Raw genomic sequence first — 13,419 nt, 5'->3', positions numbered from 1 at the left:
GAAGGGGAGTTATCAAGCTCAAACTAGTAGCCATTCCCAATCCTGACTATTGTTTAATCTGCAGGGAATAGAGTGGTGACTAAACTCCCATGAAAATATAAATTTAAAGATCTCTCTATATATATACATATAGATGGATATCTTTAACATATGGCCAAAATTACAAATATTCCTGTAAATTCTTTTTCTTTTTCTTACTCTCCCTTACTAGGATTAAAGAGGTGCATGTTCATTAAAAGAGCCCAGCTGGGAAACAAAACTTCTGTTTTCAAGCCTGTCCACAGAAAAACAATGCTTCCTTCCATTTCTTCAATACACTGGGGAAAGTCCATTTGGAGGGAAAGAAATATAAACAGACTGAAGTCAGAGAAGAACTTTTCTGCATAACTACATGAAGGCAAGCCAGCTGCCAAATCATGTTACAAGATTTTCAAGCAGCAAAGTTCTGTGTGAACATTCATTAAAGAACAATGGCAACATTATGTGTCTCATTTCAAACTTTTTTCCTTCAAGTTGTTCCCAAGGGACCCCCAACCCGGGTCTTAATTCAAGGAGGCTATGATATCGGAATGAATCGTAGGGTGTACCAGACCTTTCACAGGTCAACGTTACAGGGCCTCGTTAGGCCAGAGTTGCACTAAGGTGGGACTTACAGCTGACCCGACTTTCCTTCTGGTTGGGACTAGCTGGGTCCAGTCTGACATTTAGGGGAAGGGAAGGAGGTTCCATATGTATGTAGCTGTCCCTGGACTCTGATGGAACTGGTTCCCAGCAAAGTGCCTTTGGCAAATGGAAACCTTCAAACTTGGGCCCGCCTCTCCAGTTTTGTACTTAGCAAACCCGCAGTGATTTATCCAGCCCACAACGATTGTACTCCAGGAGATTATGGTCCAGAAATGCTTTTGGTTCTAAGACTTATCTGTCACCCCTGAACTCTCTTCTTAAAAAAGGAATCTCCCCAGGCCCTTTTGTTTAGCACTCCATTTGGCCTTCTTTTCTTTAATGTGCAGGCGACATGTGTCCACGGTAAATGGATAGCAAAGCCTGACTCCCCACCCCTTCACTTTCCCCACCTCGACACCACCCACCCAATCCCAGCAATCAAGAAAAAGAGAATAAGAGGAAAGGAGGAATGCTGGGGCTCATCTCTTGAGTAACCGGGTAAAAGTGAGGGAAAACAAAATCCCTCAATAGTATGTCCTGCGCACCTATTGCGTGCAGAGCACTGTCCTGAGCTCTTGGGAGAGCACAACAGAATTAGAAGACAAGATCTCTGCCCTCAAGAAGCTCACAGTCTAGCAGGGGAGACAGACGCTAAAATCATTATGAATGGGAGGAAGAAGGAAAAGGGGGCACATACATGCGTTAGTATTTAAGTAACAGAGTATGGGAGATATGTACAGGGAGTGATACAGGTACTGCACAAATCCATATCCTCAACCCCAAACTCAACTCCTTCGTCCCCCACCTTTCCACTGATTTGGCACCACCAACTCCCAGCCCTTGATCGCCTACGGAGGATTACCTTCCTCTGCTCCTATGAGGTTTCTTTTGCTCCTGCGGCGAAGCGCTACTGGCAGAAATTGGTCTGATTTAGGTCACTTCAAATTTATCCTCTAACTCTGCCCACTCTTTCACTCAGCGACACTACTTTTCCTCCCTCATCAACTCCAGACCTTAAGGTCCTGAAACCTCCAGTACCCCACCACCTTCCTCTATTACCCTCCATTTCTAACGGCCTCGCAAACTACTTTGATAAAATCGAAGCCCTCGGTCTCTCCCTCATCGATTCTCTTATCCTCCTCGGCCACCTCTCGATAGGATGTCTCCGGCCTTTCACAACCTACCCCCTCTCCCTGTGCCTCTCTGACTCCATCCCTTCATTCCTCAAAAACATCTGCGCCCACTCTTCTTCCCTTCCTCGGATCCATCAACTGCTCACTCTCAGATGGTTCCTTCCCCCCGGTGTTCAAACACACTCAGGTCTCAGTTCTAAAAAATCCTCTCTAGCTAATACTGTACTTTTCCAGCTACGGCCCCACGCCCCTCCCGAGTCCTGCCCAAACTCAATACATCCTCAGCCTCTCCTTCCAACTCCCTTCTTGACAATCTGGTTTCTGGCCTCATCTCTCCATTGAGCCTGTCGTCTCCAAGGTCACCTATGACCACCTTTTCTTGCCCAATCTAACACTCTGCTCTGTCCTAACTCTCTTCAACCTCTTGGCTGCCTTTGACACTGTCGACCACACCGTTCTCCTGAAAACGCTACTTAGTCTTGCCTTTACTGAAACAGTTCACTCCTGGTGGTTCTCTTACCTCTCTGGCTGCTCCCCTTCTCAGTCTCTTTCACTGGCTCCTCCCCTGCCTCTCACCCATTAACTGCGGGGGTCTCTCAGAGCTCTGTTCTGGGTTTCTTCCTTTCTCACTTCACACTCGGTCCTAGGGGAGCTCATTTTCTCCCAAGGCTTCAATTACCATCTCTGTGCAAATGACTCCCAAATCTACCTTGTTAGCCATGCCCTCTCTCTTTCACCACAATCTCACATTTCCTCTTTTAAAAAAAAAATCGGATTGGTTAAGCACTTACTATGTGCCGGGCACTGTACTAAGCGTACACCAGCCTCCTCACTAATCTCCCGGCTTTCGATCCGTACTTCCCGCTGCTGTCCAGATCATTAATCTCAAAAATAGTTCTGCACATCTCCCCATGTCTCCAAAATCTTCACCATAACCCAGAACTTCTGATCAGTGACTTTAAGGCACTCAGGCAGCTCTCTCCTTCTACTTATCGACTCTTCTCCCAACACATCCCGGCTCGCACTCACAGTTCTTTTTAAGCTATGCAATCATTGTTATCTCATTCTTCTCTTGCCTGTCTGCCCCCTGCTCACACCTTTATACCCTCACATGGGACTTCTGCCACTTCTTTTCCAACAGACCACAGCTCTCCCCATTTTCAAAGGCCTTCTGAAATCCCACCTCCTCCGGGAAGCCTCCCTAATTTCTCCACTTTCCATTTTATATCCCTCTAACTGCCTCTTCAGCATCTATGTGCCAACTACGCACCGGTGGTACATACAACCACCCCCAGTATTAACATACTTATTTTACTAACCTTATCATTTAAGCCCAATCTCAAATCTCCTTTTCCTTTTTACCTCTATCAGTAATTTTATTGTCTTCTCTTCCCTGCTAGATTGTAAACTACTTGATGTCAGGGGTCACGTCTTTTTATTTTATTGTACTCCCCCAAATGCATAGAACAGAATTCTGCACACAGCAGGTGCTCAAATACTACTGACTGGTTGATATATAAACCCTCACCGTTCCGTTTCCGGTGGTTTCTTCCCCACTGCTTTCAAACATCCTCACATGTTTCTTATGCTTAAAAAAAAAACCCTCCCTCGACCCCCTGCCTCCCCCCAGGTATCGTCCCATCTCCTCCCATTCCTCTCCAAACTCCTTGAGCGGAGCTGCCTAATAATAACGTTATTTGTGATATTTGTTAAGCACTTACTGTGTGCCAAGCACTGTACTAAGCGCTGGAGAAGATACAAGATACTCAGATCTCACAGTTTAAGTAGGAGGGAGAACAGGTATTTAATCCCCATTTTGCAGATGAGGTAACTGAGGCACAGAAAAGTGATTTGCCCAAGGTCACTGCAGGTGTGTGGTGGAGCCCCGATGAGATCCCAAGTCCTATGTCTCCCAGGCCAGTGCTCTTTCCACTGCTTCTCTAAGCTCGCTGCCTCCACTTCTCCAATTCTCTTCTTGACCCCTTCCAACCTGGCTTCCACTCCCTTCACTCCATGGAAAAACTGTCCTCTAAGGCCATCAACAAATTCCTTCTTGCCAAATCCCATGGCTTCTACTCCATCCTAACCCTCCTCAATTTATCGGCTGCTTTCGACACTGTGGACCACCCCCTTCTTCTGCAAAAATCATCCTACCTTGACTTCACAGAAACTGCCCCCTTCTGGTTCTCATCCTTATCTCTCTGGCCGCTCCTTCTCAGTCTCTTTCGTGGGCTCCGCTTCTGCCTCCCACCCTCGAACTGTGGAAGTCCCACAATGCTCAGTTTGAGGTCACTCTCTATTCTCCATCTACACCCATTCCCTTGGAGATCTCATATAGATGGCTTCAACTACCATCTCTACATGGATGATTCCCAAATCTACCTCTCTTCTTCTCTGCAACGTAACATTCCCTCCTGCCTTCAGGTCATTTCTTCTTGGATGTCCTGCCGACACCTTAAACAACCTGTCCGAAAGAGAACTCATCTTCCCACCCAAACCTTGTCCCCACCCCCGTCTTTCCCATCACTGTAGACAAACCACTATCCTCCCTGTCTCACTAGCCCGTAACCTTGGCACTATCCTCGACTCATCTCTCTCATTCAACCCACATATTCAATGTCACCAGATCTTGTCAGTTCCACTTTCCCGACATTGCTAAAATCTGCCCTTTCCTCTCTATCTAAACCGCTACTATGCTGATCCAAGCATTTATCCTCTCCCGCCTCGATTACTGCCTCTTTGCTGATCTCACTGCCCCCTGTCTCTCTCCCCACTCCTGTCCCTACTTCACTCTGCTGCCTGGATCCTTTTCAGTCCGTATTTTCCCATTCTTCAAGAACCTTTGGTGGTCACCCATCCAACTCCACATCAAACTCCTTACCTTTAGCTTTAAAGCACTCGATCAGCTCGCCCCCTCCAATCTTACTTATCCACTACTACGACCCAGGCCACTCACTTCACTCCTCTAATGCCAACCTATTCACTGTATCTCAATCACATCCTGCTGCCGACCCCTCACCCACATCCTGCGCCTGGCCTGGAACTTCCTCCCCGTCATATATGACTGATGATTGCTCTCCCCACCAAACCTAATTCAAATCCCATCTCCTCCGACAGGAGACTAAACCCTCTTTTCCCCTCCTCCCCTTCTCTTCTGCGTCACCTACGCACTTAGAGCTGTACCCTTTATGCACTTGAGATTCACCCCACCCTCAGTCCCACAGAGCACTTATGTACATATCCATAATTTATTTTAATGTCTATCTCCCCCTCTAGACTGTAAGCTCTTCGTGGGCAGGGAACGTGTCTACCAATTCTGTTGCACTGCACTCTCCCAGGCGCTTTTTACAGTGCTCTGCACACAGTAAGCACTCAAATACCATTGATTGATTGATTGGTCTTCAGGAAGGAAGGGCAGCTAAGAGGAAGAAAGAGAAGCAAAGGCAAAGTACATTATATGCCTGTCTCCACTGCAGAGACAGAATACTGGGATGGGTGAACCATTAATCTGACCCAGTAATGTCATTTCTTATAGATGGTATGAACTGGAAAAATCTAAGGAAACAGAACATTTTCCTAAGATATGGATAGTGCATTTGCCTTAAAACAGATACATAATGAATCACGCTTTTATAAGGATAATCCCTCTACTTCCCTGGAACCTCCTTTCATCTTTCTTTTCAAGGGAGAGGGGGAAGCAAGGGCGGGTTATTTATGCACATTTACTTACCTCAGATGATTCTTGTGACGAATCTGGCCTGTGTGGCAGACAGGTTCTGCAGAGCACCTTGAGGTTCTTGGAGGAAAGGCACTAAGAGAAATGTAAAAAAAAAATGTTGGAATTATAATCTCTTCACTTTAAATGGAGAAACCAAAGCAGAGAGACGTGAAGAAACTTGTCTGAAGTTCTACAAAGCAAGTCAGTGGCCAAGCTGGGAAAAGAGCCCAGGATTCAACTCTCAGGAGACAGGCTAGAATACATCATACATATGCATTCCTGGGTATACTGCGCATAATATGCAGAGTGTGTGCTGTATACAGTATGAAAACTTTCCTGATAAGGAAGATTAAAAAAAAAAAAAAGCTTCAAAAATACACCAGCCTATGTGACTAGCCTATCAAAGCTTTCGACTAAGAAATGACATATACTGGCAAGGAAATTTGGGGGAAGTTATAGGTACTAAAACGAAAAGCAGTCTAACAAGTTTAAGTCATTGTTTCAACACACAAACAGCAAACATTATTAACAACATCACTCCAACCGTGAACTCTTGGTTAGGAACAATCTAAAGGAAGAAGGTGTGGTAAATCTGAAGGAAGGCCGCTGACCATCATTCATAGCTCGCTAATTTTATATCTAGTTGTATTTACACATGACCCTTTCATTTATTTCACTAGCAGCCATGTTGTGATCTCTAACCTTTAATTGATAAGTTTGTGTGTTCACCACAAGATACCTCAAGTACTCATGATCTTTGTTATCCTACACATACACACACACACGTGTATATATACATATATGCACATATATACTGTAAGCTTGTTGTGGGCAGGGAATGTGTTTGTTTATTGTTGTACTCTCTCAAGTGCTTAGTACAATGCTCTACACACAGTAAGCCACAGTAAGTGCTCAATAAATACGACTGAATGAATGAATGCAGAAAGCACTGTTCTAATGGCTAGGAAAGAATACACGGATGGTAACCAGTAGTTGTGATGGTAAATCAGGAAGGAACTAAAGCTGCTCTCGCCTCTTATCAGTACCTCCCTGGTGTGTTAGAGTTTGGACAGTTAAATTGAGATCAGCTAGTCTTTATGAAGGGAGCCTAGAAAATAGACATCAAAACAAGTAAATAGGCATCAATATAAATATGTCCCTGAGGAACTGCAGGAAAGACTAGCTATCTGGTAAAACTGGAATTTTATTTTTTTTTAAATCAAGAATACATGTTGCTGGTAATGCTCTGCACACCGTAAGCACTTAATACCATGACTGTTACTAAAAAGGCCTTCACTTAATGTGACAGCCCAAGACAACCTGCTATATTTTCCCTCAAATCTAAGTGTCTTTCAATATTATCTCTAAGTGATATCATTGAGGAAATCATTTCAAGTAAACTTTTTCACTGGAAATTAAATTTGCTTTAAAAATACTTAAAACTGGCCGTGTTCAGATAAGAAAAATGACTCCCATTAAGAAGAGATTCGTATGTTTAAAAATGGCTGATTGTTTCTTTGTAAAGAACACTGTCACAGGAAAAAAAAAGTGATTAAGCACCCTGCCTTCACTCACAAGCAAAAAAAAAAAAAAAAAATGAAGTGAAGTGAAGGTACATTTAACATGGAGCGAGGCAAGCAGCCCCATCAGTAGACTTTATTGCTACTACAAGGTATTAGGGATAATACTGTGGCTCAACCATGCAAATTAACATGAAGAAATGCAACAGACCTGATCTACTACTAAAAATTCAAGCACAAATCCTGCCTCCTACATTTCGCCTTTGTTAAGACTGTCATGAGAACTTGTGCTTGGGAGTGCAAATGACTCCAGAGAGAGGCTTATATCTTCAGTCTATTAGTTTAGGAGCAGAAAGGAGTGCATTTATGATGGCAGTGATTAAGGCTAAGTGGAGTGATAGAAATGGGAGGGGCAGGGGGAAGAGGAGGGAGAGGGAAGAGTTTGACCTTAACTGCAAAGCTGATATGGCTGATCCTAATGATGAAGTAAATATTCTATCTAAAGGCAAAAATTAAATACATAGAACTGTCTTACAAAAATTATAAAATCATTTTCCTGTAAGACCACCCCATTACGCTAAAATACCAGTCCTGCTGCATACATGTGCCTACCCCAGGTTCCCAACACCTCCACGATACGGAAAACCGGGGAATACTCGCTATGACTTTTGTTAATGGTTCCCTGAATAGCCATATTCTGCCCCTGATATCACACCCAATAGGTAAGCCAATTCCCTCCCTGTCCCTGCGACCTCTCTATGCTGAACTGTGCTACGGTGTAGTTTTTTGGTTCTTTCTTTCACCATTCATTCCAACCTTAACTAGCACCACTGTCTTCCCCGGCTCCCTTCTCGTTTGCTGGTTCGCAGTCTCCCTTCCTCACCCTGGGGGTGTAGGCTGGGATGGTCCAGGGCAGGATTGGGGAGGAGGGGAGGAGAAAGGAGAGTGACGATGGTGTGGGAGGGGGCTGCTCTCCTGGCCTCTTCCATCCCGCCCCACCCACCGCTGCCTCCATCCCTGCGGCCTCATTCGGGATGGGGAAGCAGGGCCACGAACCAGAATAAATGGGAAGTGGCAGGGTGATGGCAGGGGCGACTGCTGAGGCCGCCACTAAGATTGAAATCAATTGTGAAATTTTCCAAAAAATTACCACACAGCACAGTCCGCAGCAAAGAGCGAGGGGTGGGAGGAGGGAGCGGAAAAGCAGCTAGGAATAAGGAGGCAGGGAAATGGGGAGAAGAGGGATGGCATCACTCACCTATCCTGGAATTCCCACGTCCAGGACAACACGTCTTGCCAAGCAGTAAAGGGAGAGTCAATAAACTGCCTCATTTTAAGGTTCGGGAATTAAATCTCTGCAGGATTTATGTTTTACTGTTTTTGGATGGGTTTCTTTTTTTAAAGTTTGTGATGGAAAACAGTGTAATGTGAATGCACGCTTATTCCTTCAATTACTTTAATGAAGACCATACACTAGTTTAGTCATGTTGATCATTACTGTATGTAGAGGGTAAAGGAATTTCGTAGTTTACCAGAGATTCTGGAACGGATCCTAATTTACAGCATGTAAGTCTACGGGAAACTACACCCCATGGTACAACTACATTTTCCAGCAATATTAATTACCCTGGCTGCCTCGTGGGGTGTGTCTGTTGTTGTCAGATTTGAGCGTGGCTCAGTGAAAGGGCACGGGCTTTGGAGTCAGGGCTCATGAGTTCGAATCCCAGCTCTGCCACTTGTCAGCTGTGTGACTGTGGGCGAGTCACTTAACTTCTCTGTGCCTCAGTTACCTCATCTGTAAAATGGGGATTAAGACTGTGAGCCCCACGTGGGACAACCTGATTCCCCTGTGTCTACCCCAGCGCTTAGAACAGTGCTCTTCACATAGTAAGTGCTTAATAAATACCAACATTATTGGAGAAGCAGCGTGGCTCAGTGGAAAGAGCACGGGCTTTGGAGTCAGGGCTCATGAGTTCGGATCCCAGCTCTGCCACTTGTCGGCTGTGTGACTGTGGGCGAGTCACTTCACTTCTCTGTGCCTCAGTTCCCTCATCTGTAAAATGGGGCTTAAGACTGTGAGCCCCATGTGGGACAACCCGATTCCCCTGTGTCTACCCCAGCGCTTAGAACAGTGCTCAGCACATAGTAAGCGCTTAACAAATACCAACATTATTATTGTTCTCTGTGTTCTGAGGAGATGCCACGAATGGTAAAATTAATCTATCATGGCTTTGTGGCTGAAAAGGCCAATGCAGGATACAGTCCCGACCAAACTGGGCACACACAAAGACCATCCTCTGCTGTGCCTGACTGCAGAACCAGGCATTGTTTTTACTTCCCCATCCCATGATCCCTACACAGTCCCTGCTCGAAAAAAAAAAAGCCACTCCATTCTCAGTTGCAGATGGGTATCGCTCAACTCGTGTGGGAAAGGCATCTGCTCTGGGACTAGGTGTGATCCCCTTCCTTATGACAAATTGCAAGAAGCACACTCAGTCAGGGATCACGAAGACAGTGGCCAACACATCAAAGACATTCTGGTCGATGACCACAGATTGCATCCACTATCCTAGCCAGCTACCTTGCAGTGTCTGCTGCTGGTCACAGGAGCGAGTACACTGGATGGCTCCGTCAGTATAAACCAACACCACGACTTGGAAAACAAATCCAACGTCCACTCTGCTCATGGCTGGACGTGCCGCTCCCCTTCTCCCAGTTTGAAAATAAAGACCTATAAATATTAAAGCCCCATTCAATAGCAATCGTCGTCTGAGCGGATCTACTTAGGGATATAATATACTCGGTTCTTCCCTAACGTGTGTTTCCGCTACAAGTTTTGGCTAGAATGTCGTTGCGGGAACTAGGGGACGTTCTTCAATAAAACCCATCTACCTGGATAGAGTGGGCTGCAACCTGGGGAGAAATGTTTGTGTACATGTACTATAACATGAGTTTTCCTGAAAGCAGGGTTCATCAAGAGTGAAACCCCCACATTTTAAGAGAAGCAGCTGTACTCAGCCCAAGAGGCAAGAGACCAAAAAAGGACCCTCCTATAATTTCATGGATTGTGTATACGAGAGCATATCCATGTGTATCATTGAGATAATCTCCCCTCCAAGTGTCATCTTCAAAAGATATGTATAATACACCCACACATGTGTAAGCATATACATACACAATAAAAGTGACATGTGTCTTCTCTGAGACCCTAAAGCAAACATAACAAAACTGGTATACAACTTTGTTTGCCCCACACAGAAGTCACCCTGTATCAGAAAATCTCTAAACACAACTAAAACTCTTTACTGGGCATGACAGAGCTAAATGGCTGCCACAGAATTCTGATACCTTGGCAGCACACCGTTCAAATATGCAGTAAGTCTTTTTAAAAAAAATCTAATCAAGAGCAGCATGTTCTTTATGAGACTGTGGGAGAATAGGCAGCACCGTAGCACCAAATCAAACTGAAGGCTTACAAAGCCAGATCTGACTGATGCTGATGGAACTGCACACGTGGCAAGACAGGATGACAACCTACAAGTCAACCTACCACCACTGAAACTATGTTCCCCTCAATATAGCTTCACCAGGTGGGACACATGAGCAGAATGGATAAAAATACAATACCCCAGGCGCTGCTGTGTTGAGAGGTAAAGGGGCAACTGGAACAAGAGGGAACACGCCCTCATTTCCCACTCCCTGCTGCGTCACCCTGACTTGCTCCCTTTACTCCCCCCTGCTCCCCCCAGCCTTATGTATAGAGCCACAATTTATTTATATTAATGTTCGTCTCCCCCTCTAGACTGTAAGCTCGTTGTGGGCAGGGAATGTGTCATATATTATTGTGTTGTACGCTCCCAAGCGCTTAGTACAGTGCTGAGCGCACAGTAAGGACTCAAATTTGAATGACTGAAAGGTAATTTATCAAAGAAGTAGTAAAGTGAAGTCTCAGACAATATGTCATCCCAGTTGATAACTGCAGTAAACACACCATCAGGGTATACTGTACTCAAGAAAGGAGACACTCTCTTCTACCTGAGCAATAGCGCCAAAGGCATAAAAGCTAAAACGGCACCAGAAGATGCAAACATAGCACAGCCATGAATGATCTTTTTGTGGATGAATGGTGTGGTCAAGACTGGGGGGGGGGGGGGGTCCAACATTGGCCTTTTGACTAAACTGGAAGCTCCTTGTGGTCAGGGACCATGTCTACCAACTCTGTTATACTGTACCATCCCAAGTGCTCAGTACGGTGCTCTGCACACAGTAAGCGCTCAATAAATACAACTGATTGATTGATTTGGAGTCCCCACACACACCTCCCTGGGTAAACTTCAGTCAGTGGTGCCATCTTCAAAAATAAAGGGCATACACGAGTCACTGCCCTTTCTGCTACTGTTCAGAATCAACCCTCCTTTCAGGAAGTGCTTAAGGCACTTTCTGTTTGTACCCCAGTTACAGCTTCTTTGTTGTCAGCCCCAGGAAGTCAAGAGAGATTGGGCCTTTGGAAGGGCCAGGCTGGGAAACAGGACTGTAGAAGCTCTAAAAGGAAAGAAAGAACTGAACAATTTTTGGTAAGGACTGGAGGAATAGGGGAGGTCTCACAGGGATGAGGTAATGGTTGGATGAAACTGTGGTTGCCTCTCTTGAAACGTGTTATGGGAGAGACCTTTCTGCCCTTAACTTCCCAATATCTTACCTACAAAGAAAATGGGGATAAAGACTGTGAGCCCCATGTGGGAGTGGGACTCTGTCTAACCCAATTATCTTGAATCTACCCCAGCGCCTAGCCCAGCATATAAAGTAAATGCTTATGAAATACCACTTTACCCTTAAAAAAAAAAAAAAGCTACCATTTTCCTCCTCTCCCCAACAGTGTCCTTTTCTTTCCCTGGATTCAAGGGGACCATCTTTTTTAATGTGGAAAATTAAAGCAAGACATTAGCTCTAGACTTTGGTCCCTTCAAGCATAGCCAATATGGACAACATAGGAAAACTACTACAAGATCATCTCCTTTTTATGAATTTTGGTCAATGCCATTTAAAAAGGATTAGCATGTATCTGATGCCAAATGAAACAACCCGACTCTCAGATGTACTGAGGCACTTTATCAGCATAAAAACTCCAAATTAAGATACGTTATAGTAGGTAGGCTTTTCATAATATTTTACTAATGTTATTCATTCAATTTCATCAATAAAATATAGCCATCTCTACAAGAAAAAGCAGGAACGCACAAAATACCATGGATATGTTTCCAGTAAATGTCATTTTAACTCTAAGTGTCTAAAACTGTGAATAACGATCACCCAGAAAAAAATTTCATACAACCTTTTCAACCAAAACTATTTTGCCCTTCAAATTTAACAGAGACTGATCCTATTGAGAGACTTGCTTAAAGCAGCCTCATTTAGGTCCTGATGCATTAAACAGGGTCTATAAATGGGCCACCAAAATAAAATTTAAAAGTTTAAAGTCAAAATTGTTAGCATAGAAAATAGCAAATTGTAAAAAAATATATATATTGCTTGAAGCAAATGTGCCACATTTCAGAAATTTCCCACTGAACTAAAGGGACTCCCAATGTTACAAAATATATATATATATATATATATATATATATATATATATATTCAGTTAGTCACACTGGTAATTTTTGGTAGTTGCAGTTTAGGCATCACTGATGAATGTGGTTTTATTTCAAACCGGTAATTGTGTTGACCCGATTCCAAATACTGTATCCGTATTTTGTTCAACAAAGGCCAAAAGAATGGTTTAGATTCCAATCTCAACCAAAAACCCTCTAAAAAATTACCTTAAAATCAGGTTTGGTTTTATTCCGACTACCTGCCCCAAAGCATAATTTCTGAGCAACTTATTAGAAACTGAAGACACAGAGGAGAATTTTGTACCCATTTGACAAAGCATTGAAAACTTCTTCCCCGTCTCCTTTGCAGTGGTTATACGATTCATACTAAATGAAACTGATAATCGCATTTCACCTAAAACTATTAAACCAGTATCTTCTGGGGAAGTATGGTGGGTTTGCAGTCATTCCCCCAAGCTCAAAATACACCTTTTTCGGAAGTACAGTACCAGCTAATAAGGCAGACCAACTTTGTGAAAACTCCAATTCTCCACCTTGGCCAGACGCGTACATACTTTGTGGTTAAATTCCCGTTCCGTCTCGGGGGTTTATTTTTTTGGAAGTTTTTATTTGAAGAAGTCACACGTTACGGCTCGGACAGGCCGCTGCAGCGTTGGTTCCCCGGGAACAAGTTCGGGGAAAGTCCCTGAAAAAGTTTTCTCTCCCAAGTTTAGGAAACACAAACACTGAAATGGGCACCGGAGGGAAGAGCTTCCTCTAGAAGCAGTTTAAGTTCT

General features: G+C 44.2%; 1 protein-coding gene across 3 annotated transcripts in view; it reads right to left on the bottom strand.

Moving 5' to 3' along the window:
• Positions 1-13,419, bottom strand: part of RHOA (ras homolog family member A) — a 66,568-nt gene that overhangs the window by 51,826 nt on the left and 1,323 nt on the right. For all 3 annotated transcript variants that reach the window (XM_029050739.2, XM_029050736.2, XM_029050738.2), the window contains exon 2: positions 5,527-5,607. The gene's annotated coding sequence lies outside the window, so the exon portion shown is untranslated. The remainder of the gene's footprint in view (positions 1-5,526; positions 5,608-13,419) is intronic.

This window comes from Ornithorhynchus anatinus, chromosome X1 (assembly GCF_004115215.2).
Source record: "Ornithorhynchus anatinus isolate Pmale09 chromosome X1, mOrnAna1.pri.v4, whole genome shotgun sequence".
Taxonomy (NCBI): domain Eukaryota; kingdom Metazoa; phylum Chordata; class Mammalia; order Monotremata; family Ornithorhynchidae; genus Ornithorhynchus; species Ornithorhynchus anatinus.
The sequence above is the reverse complement of the archived record's forward strand: the minus strand, read 5'-3'. Positions and strand labels throughout refer to the sequence as shown.